Source organism: Saimiri boliviensis, chromosome 20, assembly GCF_048565385.1.
Source record: "Saimiri boliviensis isolate mSaiBol1 chromosome 20, mSaiBol1.pri, whole genome shotgun sequence".
NCBI lineage: Eukaryota > Metazoa > Chordata > Mammalia > Primates > Cebidae > Saimiri > Saimiri boliviensis.
The window spans coordinates 28349728-28359760 of NC_133468.1; the positions used below are offsets into that span (position 1 = coordinate 28349728).

Below are 10033 nucleotides of genomic sequence, written 5' to 3' on the forward strand. Positions count from 1 at the left end.
GCCCCGCCCCGCCCGTGCCCGCGGGGGGAGGAACTTCCGGTCACGCGGGGGCCACGGCGTTGGAGCTGGGAAGCGCGGGTTGGAGGGGGCCGGCCCAGCTGAGCCTCCGGCCGTGCGAGGACTGGACGTGTGGGGGGGGGGGACCGGGGCGCCCTCGACACTCGTGGGGCGCCCATGACCTCGCCCCGCTTCTGGACACCTCGGTGACCTCGAGGTCTTGCCGCGGCGACCATCGCCTTCCCGGAACCCCGGCCCAGCCTCGTTCATCAACGGGCGCCCGCTGAGGACCCGGACCCGCGCTGGGCCCTCTCCGAGCGTCCACGGGGCCTATCCTGGACTCCAGGACGGTGGAGGGAGGCGACGACCCCTGTGGTCGGGAGAGGGTCAGGTGTCCACGCCTCCGCCAGACCCCGGGCCCGAATGGGGTGACCGTCTTGTGGGTGAGGAGGGCGGAGGGACGGGCAGAGGACTCGCGGGTAGGGTGGGCTGTGGCAGCTGAGTGCAGGAGGGGCCTGGGGTTGTGGAGCCCTCACTTGGAGGGACGTGGAGTCACCGGCAGGGAAGCGATTATGCAGGCAGAGGGAATGGTCAGTGTAAGGGCAGAAATGACAGGCGACCCTAGGAGCCTGGGGAGGGGTCAGTGCACTCAGCGGCCACCCCCAACCCTGTCTGCATCTCCTCCCAAGGGTTGCAGCTGGGGGCTGAGGATGAGCTCTGGCATCGGTGAAGTCCGAGGTCTGTCTTCGGCCTGGAATGGTGTGGCCCAGGCCCCTTTCCCAGCTTCCAGCCCGCCTGCAACATTGTTCTTGGTGCTTTTCTGTGAGGGCCCCAGGCCTGACTGGGCAAGAGATAGAGGAGGACCCTGCCGGGCACAGTGACTCATACCTGTAATCCCAGCACTTTGGGAGGCCTTGGTGGGCAGATCATGAGGTCAGGAGTTCAACATGGTAAACCCCCGTCTCTACTAAAAATACAAAAATTAGCTGGTCCTGGTGGCATGCACCTGTAGTCCCAGCTACTTGAGAGGCTGAGGAAGGAGAATAATTTGAACCCGGGAGGTGGAGGTTGCAGTAAGCTTTGACCGTGCCACTGCACTCCAGCCTGGGCAACAGGGCGAGACTCCGTCTAAAAAAAAAAAAGGGGGGGGAGGAAGACTCAAACCTTCGTCCCACAGAGGGGTGCAGCCCTAACCCCTTGAATCAAACCCCTAACAGTGATGTTGCTTGGCTCCTGGTGTTTTAAAATGTCTTAAGGTTAATATAATAACATTTAAAAGTTAAGAGTCCCACTCTTGTAAAAAAAAAAAAAAAAAGAAAAGAAAGAAAAAAAAAGAAAGTAAGAAAGAAAAACTAGGCCCTAATGCATGGTCTCATACCTATAAATTCAGCACTCTGGGGGGCCAAGGTGGGTCACACCTGTAATCCCAGCACTTTGGGAAAAGAAGGCCAGAGGATCGCTTGAGCCCAGGAGGTCGAGACTGCAGTGAGCTATGATTGTACCACTGTACTCCAGCCTGGGCAACAGAGTGAAACCCCGTCTCTAATAATGAGTAAAATTTGAAAAATCAGAAGTTCTGGCAACACAAGGCCCCTGGTTTGCAGCACACCAGCCAGTACAGCCTGAGAAGTAAGCAGCCACTGTGGGTGGGACTGGGCATGGCCATAGCCCTCAGTGCCTACCACTCCCTGTCCCCTTCCTCCAGGCCGGTGTCCGAATGACACTGCCTGACTGTCCTGTGGGTATCTAAGTTTTTGAATCCTCAATCCCTAGATTAGACCCTTCCCCACCCTACCTGATCTGTCTGGTTCCGCAGGAAGGCGCATTTGCCCCCAGGCGCTTCCCAGGAAAGGCTCTGACTATAGGACAATTAAGCAAAAGCAGTGTCATGGTTTGGCTGTGTCCTTACCCAATTCTCATCTTGGATTTTGGTTCTGATTCTCACGTTTCATGGAACGGACCTGGTGGGAGGTAATTAAATCATGGAGGCTGTTCCCCTCATGCTCTTCTCATGTTAGTGAGTTACCATGAGATCTGATGTTTTCATAAGGGGGTTTTCCCTTTTGCTCCACACTTCTCCTTCCTGCTATCATGTAAAGAAGGAAGTGTTTGCTTCCCCTTCTGCCATGATTGTAAGTTTCCTGAGGCCTCCCCAGCCGTGTGGAACTATGAGTCAGTTTTTTGCCAGGGGGAGGGGGGGTTGTTTTTTGTTTTTAGACAGCGTCTGGCTCTGTTGCCCAGGCTGGAGTGCAGTGGCACCATCTCAGCTCACTGCAACCTCCACCACCCAAGTTCAAGCAATTCTCCTGCCTCAGTCTCCCTAGTAGCTGGGATTATAGGTGCCTGCCACCACACCTAGCTAATTTGTGTATTTTTAGTAGAGACGGGGTTTCACCATGTTGGTCAGGCTGGTCTCGAACTCCTGATCTCATAATCCACCTGCCTTGGCCTACCAAAGTGCTGGGATTAGTCATGAGCCACTGCACCCAGCCCTGTGAGTTAGTTAAACCTCTCCTTTGTAAAGTTCCCAATCTTGGGCAGTTCTTTATAGCAGCGTGAAAACAGACTAATACACCAGGTAAATTGAAGCAGCTGGAATGTGAAGGCACCAGGCCTTTGCCACCGTTAGCCCTACAGGAACAGGAAAGGGCAGGATGTTGTCAAGCCTGGAGGGAGGTGGAGGTAAAAAGAGGGGTTCATCTGGTGGGCACTGTGATTATGGAGGGACAGCGTGGGGGGCAAGAGAGTTCCCTAACCTTGCCCTTCTGCACCCTGTCACCTTCCAGTGCTGCCCATGGCCCAAATCCACCTATAATGTGGAGGGCAAGGGACCCCAGGGGAGAAGGAGGGTGTATAACGGAGAGTCAACAGCTCCATCCCAGCCTTAGGACCCTCCACCCTGTGAGGCAGGGATCCCAAATCACCCCAGCATCTCCTTGGATCTCCTCTTATCTTGTCCTGACGTGATACTTAATCCGAGACTCAATTTCTTTCTCTACCTCGTCCACAAATAATTTCTTTTCCTTTCTTTTTTCCTTCCTTTCCTCTCTTCCTCCTTCCTCCCTCCTTCCCTCCCTTTCTTCCTTCCTTTCTTTCTCTTTTTCTTTTTCTTCTCCCTCCCTCCCCTTCCCTTTCTGTTCTTTCTTTCCCTTTCCTTCCCTTTTTCCTTTCCTTTTCTCTCCCCTTCTCTTTCCTTCCTTTCCGTTCCCTTCCCTCCCCTTCCCTTCCTGTCCTTTCTCTTCCCTTTGTCACCCAGGCTAGAGTGCAGTCGTGTGATCATAGCGCTGCTGCAGCCTTGACCTAGGCTCAGGTGATCCTCCTGCCTCAGCCCCCTGAGTAGCTGGTACCACAGGCACGTCCCACCCATGCCTGGCTCATTTCTTAATTATTAATATTTGCAGAGATGGTGTGTCCCTTTGTTGCCCGTGCTGGTCTCAAATTCCTGGGCTCAAGTGATCCTCCCACCTCAGCCTCCCAGTGTGCTGGGATTACAGGCGCGAGCCATCTCGCCTGCCCCACCAGTGATTTTTGCTTCTTGCTCCAACAGCACTGCTGAGGGACTGAGGAGATGGAGGGGAGGAAGGAAGCTGGTGGGGCTTAGGTGTCCTTGGCCTTGGGGAAATGCGGGACCAGCCCTGGGCCACCTGCCTTAGGATGCCTTGGACCTGAGGACAGTTGGTTTTCATAAACTGTAGTTTAGTTGGACCTTCCAGTCACTCACTACTGAACTCGGTCTTGATAGATTTCCCCAAATTCATTTGAAGAAAGAAGTAATTAAAAAACAGGCCGGGTTTGGCGCATGCCTGTAGTCCCAGCACTTTGGGAGGCTGAGGTGGGAGGATAACTTAAGGCCAGGAGTTTGAGAGTAGCCTGGCAACATAACAAGACCCTGTTTCTACACAAAATTTTTAAAAATTAGCTAAGTGCCGTGGCTCACGTCTGTAATCCCAGCACTTTGGGAGGCCAAAGCAGGAGGATGACTTGAGCTTAGGAATTCAAGACCAGTCTGGGCAATAGAGTGAAACCCTGACTCTACTAAAAATTTAAAAATTAGTTGGGTGTGGTGGTGCATGCCGGCTACATGAGGCTGAGGTGGGAGGATTGCTTGAGCCCAAGAGGTTGAAGCTGCAGTGAGCTATGATCGCACCACTCCAGCCTGGGTGACAGAGGAAGACTGTCTCCAAAAATAAAATAGCCGGGTGCAGTGGCTCACGCCCGTAATCCCAGCACTTTGGGAGGCTGAGGTGGGTGGATCAGCTGACATCAGGAGTTTGAGACCAGTCTAGCTAACATGGTGAAACGTGAAACCCCATCTCTACTAAAAATATAAAAACTAGCTGGGCATAGTGGCACGTGCCTGTAATCCCAGCTATTCAAGAGGCTAAGGCAGGAGAATCACGAACCTGGGAGGCAGAGGTTGCAGTGAGCCCAGATTGTGCTATTACACTCCAGCCTGGATGACAGAGAGAGACTCCATCACAAAAATAAATAAGGCCGGGTGTGATGGCTCACGCCTGTAATCCCAGCACTTTGGGAAACAAAGGCAGGCGGATCACCAGAGGTCAGGAATTCAAGACCAGCCTGGCCAACATGGTGAAACCCCATCTCTACTAAAAAAAAAATCTATATATATGGCCGGGCGTGGTGGCTCAAGCCTGTAATCCCAGCACTTTGGGAGGCCGAGGCTGGTGGATCACGAGGTTGAGAGATCGAGACCAACCTGGTCAACATGGTGAAACCCCGTCTCTACTAAAAATACAAAAAATTAGCTGGGCATGGTGGTGCGTGCCTATAATCCCAGCTACTCAGGAGGCTGAGGCAGGAGAATTGCCTGAACCCAGGAGGCGGAGGTTGCGGTGAGCCAAGATCGCGCCATTGCACTCCAGCCTGGGTAACAAGAGCGAGACTCCGTCTCAAAAAAAAAAAAAAAAAAAATCTATATATACAAAAATTAGCTGGGCATGATGGTGGATACCTGTAATCCCAGCTACTCAGGAGGCTGAGAGGTGGGAGAATCACCTGAACCTAGGAGGTGGAGGTTGCAATGAGCCGAGAATGCACCCCTGCACTCCAGTCTGGGCAACAAAGCGAGACTCCATCTCCATAAATAAATCAATAAAATATTTTAACTTGATCACCTCTGTTTAAAACAAAAAAGTAAGAAATCTAATGGATTGCAAAAAGTAAATCAACCCCTTTTACACTAATACAATTTCCGTGTCACTCATATATCTGTGAGCAGTTGGTGGGGTTGGGGCTGGGGGAATATCCAAGGACACTCATGAAACAGTTCCTGGGGTGTCATCTGCCTGGCTCCTGCCCCATCTTCCACAGTGGATGATGGCAGTGAGGAGGGTGCCCACCCACCCAGTGATTGGCGTGAAGTTTGCTCTGTGCTTCAGCCTTCTTGTGACTCATCAGCAGGGACACAGGGGATGTGGAAAGGTTCCAGGCATCTTGGGCTTTGGAATTCTGTGAGGCCGAGGACATCTCTGTTCAAGCACATGGGCTTTGGGCCTGCCCCACATCTGCACAGACCCACCTGGAGGTGCTGGAAGCTTGGCTGGGCAGAGCCCCCCTTCACTCAGCTCTCAGGACTTGCTCAGCCATCTCTTCCTACAGGAAGCCCTTCTGGATTCCTCCTGAGCTCTCACATCAGGGCCTGGCAGGGAGCCTGGTGCAGAGGGATGCTGAGGTATGCCCTCACTGAGCCTCTGTGTGCCTGCAGTAGGCTGAAGGCAGTAGTGCTGCTATTAAAACCATACCCCAGGCTGGGCACGGTGGCTCACGCCTGTAATGCCAGCACTTTGGGAGGCCAAGGCAGGTGGATCACAAGATCAGGAGATAGCATCCTGGCTAACATGGTTAAACCCCATCTACTAAAAATACAAAAATTTGCTGGGCATGGTGGTGCACGCCTGTAATCCCAGCTACTGGGGAGGCTGAGGCATGAGAATTGCTTGAACCTGGGCAGATGCAATAAGCTGAGATTGAGCCACTGCACTCCAACCTGGTGGCAGAATGAGACTCCTAACAAAAAAAGAAATCATACCCGAGGCTGAGAATGGTGGCTCATGTGTTAGTCAATTCTCCTGTTGCTATCAAAAACTGCCAGAGACTAGGTAATTTACAAAAAAAAAAAGAGGTTTAACTGGCTCACGTTTCTGCAGGCTGTACAAGGAGCATGGCTGGAGTGCAGTGGCGCAAGGAAACATAATCATGGTGGAAGATGAAGGAGGAGCCTACACTTCACATGGCTGCAGCAGGAGGTACGAGAGAGAGGGGAGGGGTGCCACACACTTGTAAACAACTAGCTCTCACAAGAACTCACTCTCATGATGACAGCTCCAAGGGGGATGACGTTAAACCATGAGAAACCGTCCCCATGATCCAATCACCTCCCACCAGGCCCCACCTCCAACACTGGGGATTACAATTGAACATGAGAAGCTGGGCGCAGTGGCTCACACCTGTAATCCCAGCACTTTAGGAGGCCGAGGCAGGTAGATCACCTGAGGTCAGGAGTTTGAGTCCAGCCTAGCTAACCCGGTGAAACCCCGTCTCTACAAAAAAAATACAAAAATTAGCCAGGCACAGTGCCTGTAATCCCAACTACTCGGGAGGCTGAGGCAGGAGAATCTCTTGAACCCAGGAAGTGGAGGTTGCAATGAGCTGAGATTGCATCATTGCACTCCAGCCTGGGCGACAGAGTGAGACTCCATCTCAAAAACAAACAAACAAAAAAATTGAACATGTGATTTGGGGTGGGACACACATCCAAACCATGTTATGCCTATACTCCCAGCACTTTCAGAAGCCAAGGTGGGAGGATTGCTTGAGCCCAGGAGTTCGAGAATAGCCTGAGCAACATAGTGAGACCCTGTCTCTACAAAAAGTAGAAAAAAATTAGCCACGTATGGTGCGTTCCTGTAGTCCCCTCCAAAAAAAAATAGGGAAAAAAGAAAACCGGAAACCAGTGCTGAACAGTAGTTAAAACGGTAAAAACAGATTTTATTCAGGAACTTGCAATAGGGTAAAGAGACCTCAGTATAGAACTGGGCTCAATTCTGAATACAGCAGGACAAGTGGAGACTTCCAACCAGGAGCAGGTTGGAGTGGGGTGGGGAAGAGGGTGGCTGGGTGGAAAAATACCAAGGGGTGGGGGGTTCTGGTTGAACTGACTGCCAAGATCCTGGCTGAAGGCAGGCGAGAGTGATCAGAGGGCACCTGGCGGGTGGTGGGAGAGGAGGGATTTGATCAGATATCAAGGGTGGGGATTCTGGCTAAACTGACTTGACAGGATTTTTGCTATAGCTGGGCAACGCAGAGACGGGCACAGATGCTCAAAGGTCAAGGCTGAGTGGAGAAGAGTCTGAAGTCCCAACAAGGAAAGAGAAAGACTGTGTTTCCAGCCCTGCATGCTTCTCCGTCAGCACCTGAGAACCCACTGCCACCTGCTCCTTTCCATTCCATTTCGAAAACATGGACTTGATCTAGCCCTGCCTGGTGGACACATGTTTGTGGGTGCCAGGAGGGAAGAATCTGTTCCTCCTTTCTGCCCCGACAGCCCCTAGTGGACAGTCACTCCCAGCAGGCCTTGCAGCTGCCTGGACGGGAGATTGTGGTGGACTCGGAGCTGGGGCAGGAAGGACAGGCTTCTTCTGGAAGGGCAATGGGCAGGTGGTATCCTGGTCTTTCACAGTCGTGACAAGGACCACAGAACCAGGCCACATTCTCCCCATGCTGATGTTCCCAAAGGGATCAGTTTCCTGCTGAACAGTAATTCCCATTTATAGGGAATTATTGGGCAGTGCCTCATGCCTGTAATCCCAGCACTTTGGTGGGTGGGTAGGGGTGTCCTGAGGTGGGAGGATTGATTGAGCTCAGGAGTTTGAGACCAGCCTGGGCAACATAGCAAGACCTCGCCTCTACAAAAAAATTAAAAATTACCTGGGTATGGTGATGTGAGCCTGTAGTCCCAGCTACTCAGGAGGCAGAGACAGGAATGAGCCCAAGTTTAAGGCTGCAGTGGCTCTCACTGCACCACTGCATTCCAGCCTGGGTGATAGAGAGCAAGACCCTGTCTCACCAAAAAACAACACAATTCCAGTTTCCACAGCTTAACTCTGTCACCTTGAAGTCTTGTCACCTCCCACTTTGTTCCCTTAAGCAGCCTTTGGATGGCTTCCTGCTGTCCATCTGGACCCCATGCCACACCCCCATCCACCTCCCCTCCTGCCTGATGCCTTTCATGGCCACCACCGACCCCCTACAGGAGCAAGAAGTTGCAACAACAGGACCACTGAAGACCCCTGGATTTGCCCCCAGCTTCCACCTCAGACTCTTGCTCAGGACAGACGCCCCCACAACCACTGCATCCCCTTCTCTGGCCACCTTTTGCTGAAATACCACCTGTCCCCATGCAGGCCAGGGACCTCCTCATTCTACCATCCCTCAATTCCTGGCTTTTGACTCTCAGGCTGCACCTCACAGTTGGGGCTTGAAGGAGCCTTGTCCTACCCCAGGCCTGATGCCATGAGCTAGAGGCCCTGGCTGCCATGACAGCCAGCAGCCTGGTGCAGGAGCTCAAGCTGAGGCTGGAGTGGGGGGCTGCCTTCCTGGTGCCCCCACCCACCTCTGTCACCCACCCTACAGTGCCCTCCAGGGGAGAGAAAGCTTCCCCATAACAGGCTGGTCGCTGGCTGGGCCGAGCAGCTACGTCCATGTGGGTATCTGCTTTTCTTGTTCTTGCTGTTTCCCGCTCTCTCGGTGCACAAGCCCAGGCAGGTGCTGTCTCTGGGGCAGACTGCCAATCACCTCTCTCCTCCTTCCTCCTGCTCATGTAAGCAGGAGGGTGACAGGTGCTCCAGCCACAGACATAGGCTGCTGGTCCTCTTTCCCTAGGCCGCCTCCAGTTGGCAGAAGGCCTGGTGACTTGCACATGGGAGATGTGGGGGGCATACTCTGTTTTCAGGGATTTGTTTTTGAGATGGAGTCTTGCTCTGTCATGCAGCCTGAAGTGCAGTGGCATAATCTCAGCTCACTGCAGCCTCTGCCTGCCGGGTTCAAGAGATTCTCTTGCCTCAGCCTCCTGAGTAACTGGGACTACAGGTGCCTGTCACCACGCCCAGCTAATTTTTGTATTTTCAGTAGAGATGGGGTTTCACCACGTTGGCCAGGCAGGTCTCAAACTCCTGACCTCAGGTGATCCTCTCGCCTTGGCCTCTCAAAGTGTTGGGATTTTGAGCCACTGCACCCAGTCTGTTTTCAGTTTTTGATGGAATGGGATTGGGTTCCTTTGTCTGATGTTCCTCATGTTTCCAGCCCACCAGGTGCACTGTGGGGAGGCAGGTAATTGGCAGAACTTGTTGTATCTAAAACTCCACCCACCGAGTCAAAAAGGGGCCTCAGGCCAGGGGCAGTGGCTCGCACCTGTAATCCCAGCACTTTAGTAGGCTGAGGCAGGAGAATCACTTGAGCCCAGGAGTTCAAGATCAGGCTGGGCAACAACAAAATAATAATAATAAAAAAAAATAAGCCAGGCATGGTGGTATGTGCCTGTAGTCTGAGTTGTTCAGGAGGCTGAGGTGGGAGGATCCCTTAAGCCCAAGAGTTGGAGGCTGCAGTGAGCTATCATTGCACCTGCACACCAGCCTGCGCAACCGAGACCCTGTCTAAAGAAAAAAAAAAGCAGCCAAAGGTAACCATCACTCACCCTCCACAAACAGGCAGGTTATGGGGGAGTGTTGCTACCAGACTCCACTTGCCAGAACTACACCATGGTCTCAGGGCAGGCTGCTGAGCGGCAGAACTCTAAACACAGGTCGTGAGTGAGTGATGCATTAAGGCCATGCTCCCAGGGGGTGCTGGAGTAAGAGAAGCGGGCCAAGGAAGGAGAGGAAGTCAAGTAGAGATGCAGACCCCAGCAAAATCCTGTAAGGGAGGCCAGGCTTGGTGGTTCACGCCTCTAATCCCAGTGCTTTGGGAGGCTGAGGCAGGAGGACTGCTTGATCCAGGAGTTCAAGACCAGCCAGGG

The 10033-nt window shown here is 52.9% G+C and overlaps 1 long non-coding RNA gene across 1 annotated transcript; it reads left to right on the plus strand.

Moving 5' to 3' along the window:
- Positions 1–58: 58 nt before the first annotated feature.
- On the plus strand, positions 59–9540 carry LOC141582486 (uncharacterized). Its single transcript, XR_012515341.1, has 3 exons — positions 59–440; positions 6168–6266; positions 7298–9540. It is a non-coding gene; the product is annotated as an uncharacterized LOC141582486 (long non-coding RNA).
- Positions 9541–10033: the final 493 nt, after the last annotated feature.